The sequence below is a fragment of the Copadichromis virginalis genome, linkage group LG17 (genome assembly GCF_057382275.1).
Source record: "Copadichromis virginalis isolate Kocher_CV1m ecotype Utaka linkage group LG17, C_Virginalis_male_GT1.1, whole genome shotgun sequence".
Taxonomy (NCBI): Eukaryota; Metazoa; Chordata; class Actinopteri; order Cichliformes; family Cichlidae; genus Copadichromis; species Copadichromis virginalis.
Genome location: NC_140634.1, coordinates 3,950,279 through 3,963,112, shown reverse-complemented (window position 1 = coordinate 3,963,112; position 12,834 = coordinate 3,950,279).

The window sequence follows — 12,834 nt, the reverse complement described above, 5'->3', positions numbered from 1 at the left end:
TAAAGCGTTTTTGAACAACTTCATATAAATCGCTGTAACTTTTGATAGAAGACTCAGACAAACATGTTTATGGCTTTATCTTATAGAACTCAATATCCCCGTGCTGGGCAAACAGGTTTTGCAGCCGTTTGAGCTAAGATTTTAAAATTATTCACATAATGAAAACCTATACTTTGTTTCAGGCGAGTTTCCCATTCAAATGCATGTAACAGTGAGAAACACACTGTCTTGGCGAAATAAAGCGTTTTTGAACAACTTCATATAAATCGCTGTAACTTTTGATAGAAGACTCAGACAAACATGTTTATGGCTTTATCTTATAGAACTCAATATCCCCGTGCTGGGCAAACAGAACAGGTTTTGCAGCCGTTTGAGCTAAGATTTTAAAATTATTCACATAATGAAAACCTATACTTTGTTTCAGGCGAGTTTCCCATTCAAATGCATGTAACAGTGAGAAACGCATTGTCTTGGCGAAATAAAGCGTTTTTGAACAACTTCATATAAATCGCTGTAACTTTTGATAGAAGACTCAGACAAACATGTTTATGGCTTTATCTTATAGAACTCAATATCCCCGTGCTTGGGCAAACAGGTTTTGCAGCCGTTTGAGCTAAGATTTTAAAATTATTCACATAATGAAAACCTATACTTTGTTTCAGGCGAGTTTCCCATTCAAATGCATGTAACAGTGAGAAACGCATTGTCTTGGCGAAATAAAGCGTTTTTGAACAACTTCATATAAATCGCTGTAACTTTTGATAGAAGACTCAGACAAACATGTTTATGGCTTTATCTTATAGAACTCAATATCCCCGTGCTGGGCAAACAGGTTTTGCAGCCGTTTGAGCTAAGATTTTAAAATTATTCACATAATGAAAACCTATACTTTGTTTCAGGCGAGTTTCCCATTCAAATGCATGTAACAGTGAGAAACACACTGTCTTGGCGAAATAAAGCGTTTTTGAACAACTTCATATAAATCGCTGTAACTTTTGATAGAAGACTCAGACAAACATGTTTATGGCTTTATCTTATAGAACTCAATATCCCCGTGCTGGGCAAACAGAACAGGTTTTGCAGCCGTTTGAGCTAAGATTTTAAAATTATTCACATAATGAAAACCTATACTTTGTTTCAGGCGAGTTTCCCATTCAAATGCATGTAACAGTGAGAAACGCATTGTCTTGGCGAAATAAAGCGTTTTTGAACAACTTCATATAAATCGCTGTAACTTTTGATAGAAGACTCAGACAAACATGTTTATGACTTTATCTTATAGAACTCAATATCCCCGTGCTGGGCAAACAGGTTTTGCAGCCGTTTGAGCTAAGATTTTAAAATTATTCACATAATGAAAACCTATACGTTGTTTCAGGCGAGTTTCCCATTCAAATGCATGTAACAGTGAGAAACGCATTGTCTTGGCGAAATAAAGCGTTTTTGAACAACTTCATATAAATCGCTGTAACTTTTGATAGAAGACTCAGACAAACATGTTTATGGCTTTATCTTATAGAACTCAATATCCCCGTGCTGGGCAAACAGGTTTTGCAGCCGTTTGAGCTAAGATTTTAAAATTATTCACATAATGAAAACCTATACTTTGTTTCAGGCGAGTTTCCCATTCAAATGCATGTAACAGTGAGAAACGCATTGTCTTGGCGAAATAAAGCGTTTTTGAACAACTTCATATAAATCGCTGTAACTTTTGATAGAAGACTCAGACAAACATGTTTATGGCTTTATCTTATAGAACTCAATATCCCCGTGCTGGGCAAACAGGTTTTGCAGCCGTTTGAGCTAAGATTTTAAAATTATTCACATAATGAAAACCTATACTTTGTTTCAGGCGAGTTTCCCATTCAAATGCATGTAACAGTGAGAAACGCATTGTCTTGGCGAAATAAAGTGTTTTTGAACAACTTCATATAAATCGCTGTAACTTTTGATAGAAGACTCAGACAAACATGTTTATGGCTTTATCTTATAGAACTCAATATCCCCGTGCTGGGCAAACAGGTTTTGCAGCCGTTTGAGCTAAGATTTTAAAATTATTCACATAATGAAAACCTATACTTTGTTTCAGGCGAGTTTCCCATTCAAATGCATGTAACAGTGAGAAACGCATTGTCTTGGCGAAATAAAGCGTTTTTGAACAACTTCATATAAATCGCTGTAACTTTTGATAGAAGACTCAGACAAACATGTTTATGGCTTTAAAATCGCTGTAACTTTTGATAGAAGACTCAGACAAACATGTTTATGGCTTTATCTTATAGAACTCAATATCCCCGTGCTGGGCAAACAGGTTTTGCAGCCGTTTGAGCTAAGATTTTAAAATTATTCACATAATGAAAACCTATACTTTGTTTCAGGCGAGTTTCCCATTCAAATGCATGTAACAGTGAGAAACACACTGTCTTGGCGAAATAAAGCGTTTTTGAACAACTTCATATAAATCGCTGTAACTTTTGATAGAAGACTCAGACAAACATGTTTATGGCTTTATCTTATAGAACTCAATATCCCCGTGCTGGGCAAACAGAACAGGTTTTGCAGCCGTGTGAGCTAAGATTTTAAAATTATTCACATAATGAAAACCTATACTTTGTTTCAGGCGAGTTTCCCATTCAAATGCATGTAACAGTGAGAAACGCATTGTCTTGGCGAAATAAAGCGTTTTTGAACAACTTCATATAAATCGCTGTAACTTTTGATAGAAGACTCAGACAAACATGTTTATGGCTTTATCTTATAGAACTCAATATCCCCGTGCTGGGCAAACAGGTTTTGCAGCCGTTTGAGCTAAGATTTTAAAATTATTCACATAATGAAAACCTATACGTTGTTTCAGGCGAGTTTCCCATTCAAATGCATGTAACAGTGAGAAACGCATTGTCTTGGCGAAATAAAGCGTTTTTGAACAACTTCATATAAATCGCTGTAACTTTTGATAGAAGACTCAGACAAACATGTTTATGGCTTTATCTTATAGAACTCAATATCCCCGTGCTGGGCAAACAGGTTTTGCAGCCGTTTGAGCTAAGATTTTAAAATTATTCACATAATGAAAACCTATACTTTGTTTCAGGCGAGTTTCCCATTCAAATGCATGTAACAGTGAGAAACGCATTGTCTTGGCGAAATAAAGCGTTTTTGAACAACTTCATATAAATCGCTGTAACTTTTGATAGAAGACTCAGACAAACATGTTTATGGCTTTATCTTATAGAACTCAATATCCCCGTGCTGGGCAAACAGGTTTTGCAGCCGTTTGAGCTAAGATTTTAAAATTATTCACATAATGAAAACCTATACTTTGTTTCAGGCGAGTTTCCCATTCAAATGCATGTAACAGTGAGAAACGCATTGTCTTGGCGAAATAAAGTGTTTTTGAACAACTTCATATAAATCGCTGTAACTTTTGATAGAAGACTCAGACAAACATGTTTATGGCTTTATCTTATAGAACTCAATATCCCCGTGCTGGGCAAACAGGTTTTGCAGCCGTTTGAGCTAAGATTTTAAAATTATTCACATAATGAAAACCTATACTTTGTTTCAGGCGAGTTTCCCATTCAAATGCATGTAACAGTGAGAAACGCATTGTCTTGGCGAAATAAAGCGTTTTTGAACAACTTCATATAAATCGCTGTAACTTTTGATAGAAGACTCAGACAAACATGTTTATGGCTTTATCTTATAGAACTCAATATCCCCGTGCTGGGCAAACAGAACAGGTTTTGCAGCCGTTTGAGCTAAGATTTTAAAATTATTCACATAATGAAAACCTATACTTTGTTTCAGGCGAGTTTCCCATTCAAATGCATGTAACAGTGAGAAACACACTGTCTTGGCGAAATAAAGCGTTTTTGAACAACTTCATATAAATCGCTGTAACTTTTGATAGAAGACTCAGACAAACATGTTTATGGCTTTATCTTATAGAACTCAATATCCCCGTGCTGGGCAAACAGAACAGGTTTTGCAGCCGTTTGAGCTAAGATTTTAAAATTATTCACATAATGAAAACCTATACGTTGTTTCAGGCGAGTTTCCCATTCAAATGCATGTAACAGTGAGAAACGCATTGTCTTGGCGAAATAAAGCGTTTTTGAACAACTTCATATAAATCGCTGTAACTTTTGATAGAAGACTCAGACAAACATGTTTATGGCTTTATCTTATAGAACTCAATATCCCCGTGCTGGGCAAACAGAACAGGTTTTGCAGCCGTTTGAGCTAAGATTTTAAAATTATTCACATAATGAAAACCTATACTTTGTTTCAGGCGAGTTTCCCATTCAAATGCATGTAACAGTGAGAAACGCATTGTCTTGGCGAAATAAAGCGTTTTTGAACAACTTCATATAAATCGCTGTAACTTTTGATAGAAGACTCAGACAAACATGTTTATGGCTTTATCTTATAGAACTCAATATCCCCGTGCTTGGGCAAACAGGTTTTGCAGCCGTTTGAGCTAAGATTTTAAAATTATTCACATAATGAAAACCTATACTTTGTTTCAGGCGAGTTTCCCATTCAAATGCATGTAACAGTGAGAAACGCATTGTCTTGGCGAAATAAAGCGTTTTTGAACAACTTCATATAAATCGCTGTAACTTTTGATAGAAGACTCAGACAAACATGTTTATGGCTTTATCTTATAGAACTCAATATCCCCGTGCTGGGCAAACAGAACAGGTTTTGCAGCCGTTTGAGCTAAGATTTTAAAATTATTCACATAATGAAAACCTATACTTTGTTTCAGGCGAGTTTCCCATTCAAATGCATGTAACAGTGAGAAACACACTGTCTTGGCGAAATAAAGCGTTTTTGAACAACTTCATATAAATCGCTGTAACTTTTGATAGAAGACTCAGACAAACATGTTTATGGCTTTATCTTATAGAACTCAATATCCCCGTGCTGGGCAAACAGAACAGGTTTTGCAGCCGTTTGAGCTAAGATTTTAAAATTATTCACATAATGAAAACCTATACTTTGTTTCAGGCGAGTTTCCCATTCAAATGCATGTAACAGTGAGAAACGCATTGTCTTGGCGAAATAAAGCGTTTTTGAACAACTTCATATAAATCGCTGTAACTTTTGATAGAAGACTCAGACAAACATGTTTATGGCTTTATCTTATAGAACTCAATATCCCCGTGCTTGGGCAAACAGGTTTTGCAGCCGTTTGAGCTAAGATTTTAAAATTATTCACATAATGAAAACCTATACGTTGTTTCAGGCGAGTTTCCCATTCAAATGCATGTAACAGTGAGAAACGCATTGTCTTGGCGAAATAAAGCGTTTTTGAACAACTTCATATAAATCGCTGTAACTTTTGATAGAAGACTCAGACAAACATGTTTATGGCTTTATCTTATAGAACTCAATATCCCCGTGCTGGGCAAACAGAACAGGTTTTGCAGCCGTTTGAGCTAAGATTTTAAAATTATTCACATAATGAAAACCTATACTTTGTTTCAGGCGAGTTTCCCATTCAAATGCATGTAACAGTGAGAAACACACTGTCTTGGCGAAATAAAGCGTTTTTGAACAACTTCATATAAATCGCTGTAACTTTTGATAGAAGACTCAGACAAACATGTTTATGGCTTTATCTTATAGAACTCAATATCCCCGTGCTGGGCAAACAGAACAGGTTTTGCAGCCGTTTGAGCTAAGATTTTAAAATTATTCACATAATGAAAACCTATACTTTGTTTCAGGCGAGTTTCCCATTCAAATGCATGTAACAGTGAGAAACACACTGTCTTGGCGAAATAAAGCGTTTTTGAACAACTTCATATAAATCGCTGTAACTTTTGATAGAAGACTCAGACAAACATGTTTATGGCTTTATCTTATAGAACTCAATATCCCCGTGCTGGGCAAACAGAACAGGTTTTGCAGCCGTTTGAGCTAAGATTTTAAAATTATTCACATAATGAAAACCTATACTTTGTTTCAGGCGAGTTTCCCATTCAAATGCATGTAACAGTGAGAAACGCATTGTCTTGGCGAAATAAAGCGTTTTTGAACAACTTCATATAAATCGCTGTAACTTTTGATAGAAGACTCAGACAAACATGTTTATGGCTTTATCTTATAGAACTCAATATCCCCGTGCTGGGCAAACAGGTTTTGCAGCCGTTTGAGCTAAGATTTTAAAATTATTCACATAATGAAAACCTATACTTTGTTTCAGGCGAGTTTCCCATTCAAATGCATGTAACAGTGAGAAACGCATTGTCTTGGCGAAATAAAGCGTTTTTGAACAACTTCATATAAATCGCTGTAACTTTTGATAGAAGACTCAGACAAACATGTTTATGGCTTTATCTTATAGAACTCAATATCCCCGTGCTGGGCAAACAGAACAGGTTTTGCAGCCGTTTGAGCTAAGATTTTAAAATTATTCACATAATGAAAACCTATACTTTGTTTCAGGCGAGTTTCCCATTCAAATGCATGTAACAGTGAGAAACGCATTGTCTTGGCGAAATAAAGCGTTTTTGAACAACTTCATATAAATCGCTGTAACTTTTGATAGAAGACTCAGACAAACATGTTTATGGCTTTATCTTATAGAACTCAATATCCCCGTGCTGGGCAAACAGGTTTTGCAGCCGTTTGAGCTAAGATTTTAAAATTATTCACATAATGAAAACCTATACGTTGTTTCAGGCGAGTTTCCCATTCAAATGCATGTAACAGTGAGAAACGCATTGTCTTGGCGAAATAAAGCGTTTTTGAACAACTTCATATAAATCGCTGTAACTTTTGATAGAAGACTCAGACAAACATGTTTATGGCTTTATCTTATAGAACTCAATATCCCTGTGCTGGGCAAACAGGTTTTGCAGCCGTTTGAGCTAAGATTTTAAAATTATTCACATAATGAAAACCTATACTTTGTTTCAGGCGAGTTTCCCATTCAAATGCATGTAACAGTGAGAAACGCATTGTCTTGGCGAAATAAAGCGTTTTTGAACAACTTCATATAAATCGCTGTAACTTTTGATAGAAGACTCAGACAAACATGTTTATGGCTTTATCTTATAGAACTCAATATCCCTGTGCTGGGCAAACAGGTTTTGCAGCCGTTTGAGCTAAGATTTTAAAATTATTCACATAATGAAAACCTATACGTTGTTTCAGGCGAGTTTCCCATTCAAATGCATGTAACAGTGAGAAACACACTGTCTTGGCGAAATAAAGCGTTTTTGAACAACTTCATATAAATCGCTGTAACTTTTGATAGAAGACTCAGACAAACATGTTTATGGCTTTATCTTATAGAACTCAATATCCCTGTGCTGGGCAAACAGGTTTTGCAGCCGTTTGAGCTAAGATTTTAAAATTATTCACATAATGAAAACCTATACTTTGTTTCAGGCGAGTTTCCCATTCAAATGCATGTAACAGTGAGAAACACACTGTCTTGGCGAAATAAAGCGTTTTTGAACAACTTCATATAAATCGCTGTAACTTTTGATAGAAGACTCAGACAAACATGTTTATGGCTTTATCTTATAGAACTCAATATCCCCGTGCTGGGCAAACAGGTTTTGCAGCCGTTTGAGCTAAGATTTTAAAATTATTCACATAATGAAAACCTATACTTTGTTTCAGGCGAGTTTCCCATTCAAATGCATGTAACAGTGAGAAACACACTGTCTTGGCGAAATAAAGCGTTTTTGAACAACTTCATATAAATCGCTGTAACTTTTGATAGAAGACTCAGACAAACATGTTTATGGCTTTATCTTATAGAACTCAATATCCCCGTGCTGGGCAAACAGAACAGGTTTTGCAGCCGTTTGAGCTAAGATTTTAAAATTATTCACATAATGAAAACCTATACTTTGTTTCAGGCGAGTTTCCCATTCAAATGCATGTAACAGTGAGAAACGCATTGTCTTGGCGAAATAAAGCGTTTTTGAACAACTTCATATAAATCGCTGTAACTTTTGATAGAAGACTCAGACAAACATGTTTATGGCTTTATCTTATAGAACTCAATATCCCCGTGCTGGGCAAACAGGTTTTGCAGCCGTTTGAGCTAAGATTTTAAAATTATTCACATAATGAAAACCTATACGTTGTTTCAGGCGAGTTTCCCATTCAAATGCATGTAACAGTGAGAAACGCATTGTCTTGGCGAAATAAAGCGTTTTTGAACAACTTCATATAAATCGCTGTAACTTTTGATAGAAGACTCAGACAAACATGTTTATGGCTTTATCTTATAGAACTCAATATCCCCGTGCTGGGCAAACAGAACAGGTTTTGCAGCCGTTTGAGCTAAGATTTTAAAATTATTCACATAATGAAAACCTATACTTTGTTTCAGGCGAGTTTCCCATTCAAATGCATGTAACAGTGAGAAACACACTGTCTTGGCGAAATAAAGCGTTTTTGAACAACTTCATATAAATCGCTGTAACTTTTGATAGAAGACTCAGACAAACATGTTTATGGCTTTATCTTATAGAACTCAATATCCCCGTGCTGGGCAAACAGGTTTTGCAGCCGTTTGAGCTAAGATTTTAAAATTATTCACATAATGAAAACCTATACTTTGTTTCAGGCGAGTTTCCCATTCAAATGCATGTAACAGTGAGAAACACACTGTCTTGGCGAAATAAAGCGTTTTTGAACAACTTCATATAAATCGCTGTAACTTTTGATAGAAGACTCAGACAAACATGTTTATGGCTTTATCTTATAGAACTCAATATCCCCGTGCTGGGCAAACAGAACAGGTTTTGCAGCCGTTTGAGCTAAGATTTTAAAATTATTCACATAATGAAAACCTATACTTTGTTTCAGGCGAGTTTCCCATTCAAATGCATGTAACAGTGAGAAACGCATTGTCTTGGCGAAATAAAGCGTTTTTGAACAACTTCATATAAATCGCTGTAACTTTTGATAGAAGACTCAGACAAACATGTTTATGGCTTTATCTTATAGAACTCAATATCCCCGTGCTGGGCAAACAGGTTTTGCAGCCGTTTGAGCTAAGATTTTAAAATTATTCACATAATGAAAACCTATACGTTGTTTCAGGCGAGTTTCCCATTCAAATGCATGTAACAGTGAGAAACGCATTGTCTTGGCGAAATAAAGCGTTTTTGAACAACTTCATATAAATCGCTGTAACTTTTGATAGAAGACTCAGACAAACATGTTTATGGCTTTATCTTATAGAACTCAATATCCCCGTGCTGGGCAAACAGGTTTTGCAGCCGTTTGAGCTAAGATTTTAAAATTATTCACATAATGAAAACCTATACTTTGTTTCAGGCGAGTTTCCCATTCAAATGCATGTAACAGTGAGAAACACACTGTCTTGGCGAAATAAAGCGTTTTTGAACAACTTCATATAAATCGCTGTAACTTTTGATAGAAGACTCAGACAAACATGTTTATGGCTTTATCTTATAGAACTCAATATCCCCGTGCTGGGCAAACAGAACAGGTTTTGCAGCCGTTTGAGCTAAGATTTTAAAATTATTCACATAATGAAAACCTATACTTTGTTTCAGGCGAGTTTCCCATTCAAATGCATGTAACAGTGAGAAACGCATTGTCTTGGCGAAATAAAGCGTTTTTGAACAACTTCATATAAATCGCTGTAACTTTTGATAGAAGACTCAGACAAACATGTTTATGGCTTTATCTTATAGAACTCAATATCCCCGTGCTGGGCAAACAGGTTTTGCAGCCGTTTGAGCTAAGATTTTAAAATTATTCACATAATGAAAACCTATACTTTGTTTCAGGCGAGTTTCCCATTCAAATGCATGTAACAGTGAGAAACACACTGTCTTGGCGAAATAAAGCGTTTTTGAACAACTTCATATAAATCGCTGTAACTTTTGATAGAAGACTCAGACAAACATGTTTATGGCTTTATCTTATAGAACTCAATATCCCCGTGCTGGGCAAACAGAACAGGTTTTGCAGCCGTTTGAGCTAAGATTTTAAAATTATTCACATAATGAAAACCTATACTTTGTTTCAGGCGAGTTTCCCATTCAAATGCATGTAACAGTGAGAAACGCATTGTCTTGGCGAAATAAAGCGTTTTTGAACAACTTCATATAAATCGCTGTAACTTTTGATAGAAGACTCAGACAAACATGTTTATGGCTTTATCTTATAGAACTCAATATCCCCGTGCTGGGCAAACAGAACAGGTTTTGCAGCCGTTTGAGCTAAGATTTTAAAATTATTCACATAATGAAAACCTATACTTTGTTTCAGGCGAGTTTCCCATTCAAATGCATGTAACAGTGAGAAACGCATTGTCTTGGCGAAATAAAGCGTTTTTGAACAACTTCATATAAATCGCTGTAACTTTTGATAGAAGACTCAGACAAACATGTTTATGGCTTTATCTTATAGAACTCAATATCCCCGTGCTGGGCAAACAGAACAGGTTTTGCAGCCGTTTGAGCTAAGATTTTAAAATTATTCACATAATGAAAACCTATACTTTGTTTCAGGCGAGTTTCCCATTCAAATGCATGTAACAGTGAGAAACGCATTGTCTTGGCGAAATAAAGCGTTTTTGAACAACTTCATATAAATCGCTGTAACTTTTGATAGAAGACTCAGACAAACATGTTTATGGCTTTATCTTATAGAACTCAATATCCCCGTGCTGGGCAAACAGGTTTTGCAGCCGTTTGAGCTAAGATTTTAAAATTATTCACATAATGAAAACCTATACGTTGTTTCAGGCGAGTTTCCCATTCAAATGCATGTAACAGTGAGAAACGCATTGTCTTGGCGAAATAAAGCGTTTTTGAACAACTTCATATAAATCGTTGTAACTTTTGATAGAAGACTCAGACAAACATGTTTATGGCTTTATCTTATAGAACTCAATATCCCCGTGCTGGGCAAACAGAACAGGTTTTGCAGCCGTTTGAGCTAAGATTTTAAAATTATTCACATAATGAAAACCTATACTTTGTTTCAGGCGAGTTTCCCATTCAAATGCATGTAACAGTGAGAAACGCATTGTCTTGGCGAAATAAAGCGTTTTTGAACAACTTCATATAAATCGCTGTAACTTTTGATAGAAGACTCAGACAAACATGTTTATGGCTTTATCTTATAGAACTCAATATCCCCGTGCTGGGCAAACAGGTTTTGCAGCCGTTTGAGCTAAGATTTTAAAATTATTCAGATAATGAAAACCTATACTTTGTTTCAGGCGAGTTTCCCATTCAAATGCATGTAACAGTGAGAAACGCATTGTCTTGGCGAAATAAAGCGTTTTTGAACAACTTCATATAAATCGCTGTAACTTTTGATAGAAGACTCAGACAAACATGTTTATGGCTTTATCTTATAGAACTCAATATCCCCGTGCTGGGCAAACAGGTTTTGCAGCCGTTTGAGCTAAGATTTTAAAATTATTCACATAATGAAAACCTATACGTTGTTTCAGGCGAGTTTCCCATTCAAATGCATGTAACAGTGAGAAACGCATGGTCTTGGCGAAATAAAGCGTTTTTGAACAACTTCATATAAATCGCTGTAACTTTTGATAGAAGACTCAGACAAACATGTTTATGGCTTTATCTTATAGAACTCAATATCCCTGTGCTGGGCAAACAGGTTTTGCAGCCGTTTGAGCTAAGATTTTAAAATTATTCACATAATGAAAACCTATACTTTGTTTCAGGCGAGTTTCCCATTCAAATGCATGTAACAGTGAGAAACACACTGTCTTGGCGAAATAAAGCGTTTTTGAACAACTTCATATAAATCGCTGTAACTTTTGATAGAAGACTCAGACAAACATGTTTATGGCTTTATCTTATAGAACTCAATATCCCCGTGCTGGGCAAACAGAACAGGTTTTGCAGCCGTTTGAGCTAAGATTTTAAAATTATTCACATAATGAAAACCTATACTTTGTTTCAGGCGAGTTTCCCATTCAAATGCATGTAACAGTGAGAAACGCATTGTCTTGGCGAAATAAAGCGTTTTTGAACAACTTCATATAAATCGCTGTAACTTTTGATAGAAGACTCAGACAAACATGTTTATGGCTTTATCTTATAGAACTCAATATCCCCGTGCTGGGCAAACAGAACAGGTTTTGCAGCCGTTTGAGCTAAGATTTTAAAATTATTCACATAATGAAAACCTATACTTTGTTTCAGGCGAGTTTCCCATTCAAATGCATGTAACAGTGAGAAACGCATTGTCTTGGCGAAATAAAGCGGTTTTGAACAACTTCATATAAATCGCTGTAACTTTTGATAGAAGACTCAGACAAACATGTTTATGGCTTTATCTTATAGAACTCAATATCCCTGTGCTGGGCAAACAGGTTTTGCAGCCGTTTGAGCTAAGATTTTAAAATTATTCACATAATGAAAACCTATACTTTGTTTCAGGCGAGTTTCCCATTCAAATGCATGTAACAGTGAGAAACACACTGTCTTGGCGAAATAAAGCGTTTTTGAACAACTTCATATAAATCGCTGTAACTTTTGATAGAAGACTCAGACAAACATGTTTATGGCTTTATCTTATAGAACTCAATATCCCCGTGCTGGGCAAACAGAACAGGTTTTGCAGCCGTTTGAGCTAAGATTTTAAAATTATTCACATAATGAAAACCTATACTTTGTTTCAGGCGAGTTTCCCATTCAAATGCATGTAACAGTGAGAAACGCATTGTCTTGGCGAAATAAAGCGTTTTTGAACAACTTCATATAAATCGCTGTAACTTTTGATAGAAGACTCAGACAAACATGTTTATGGCTTCATCTTATAGAACTCAATATCCCCGTG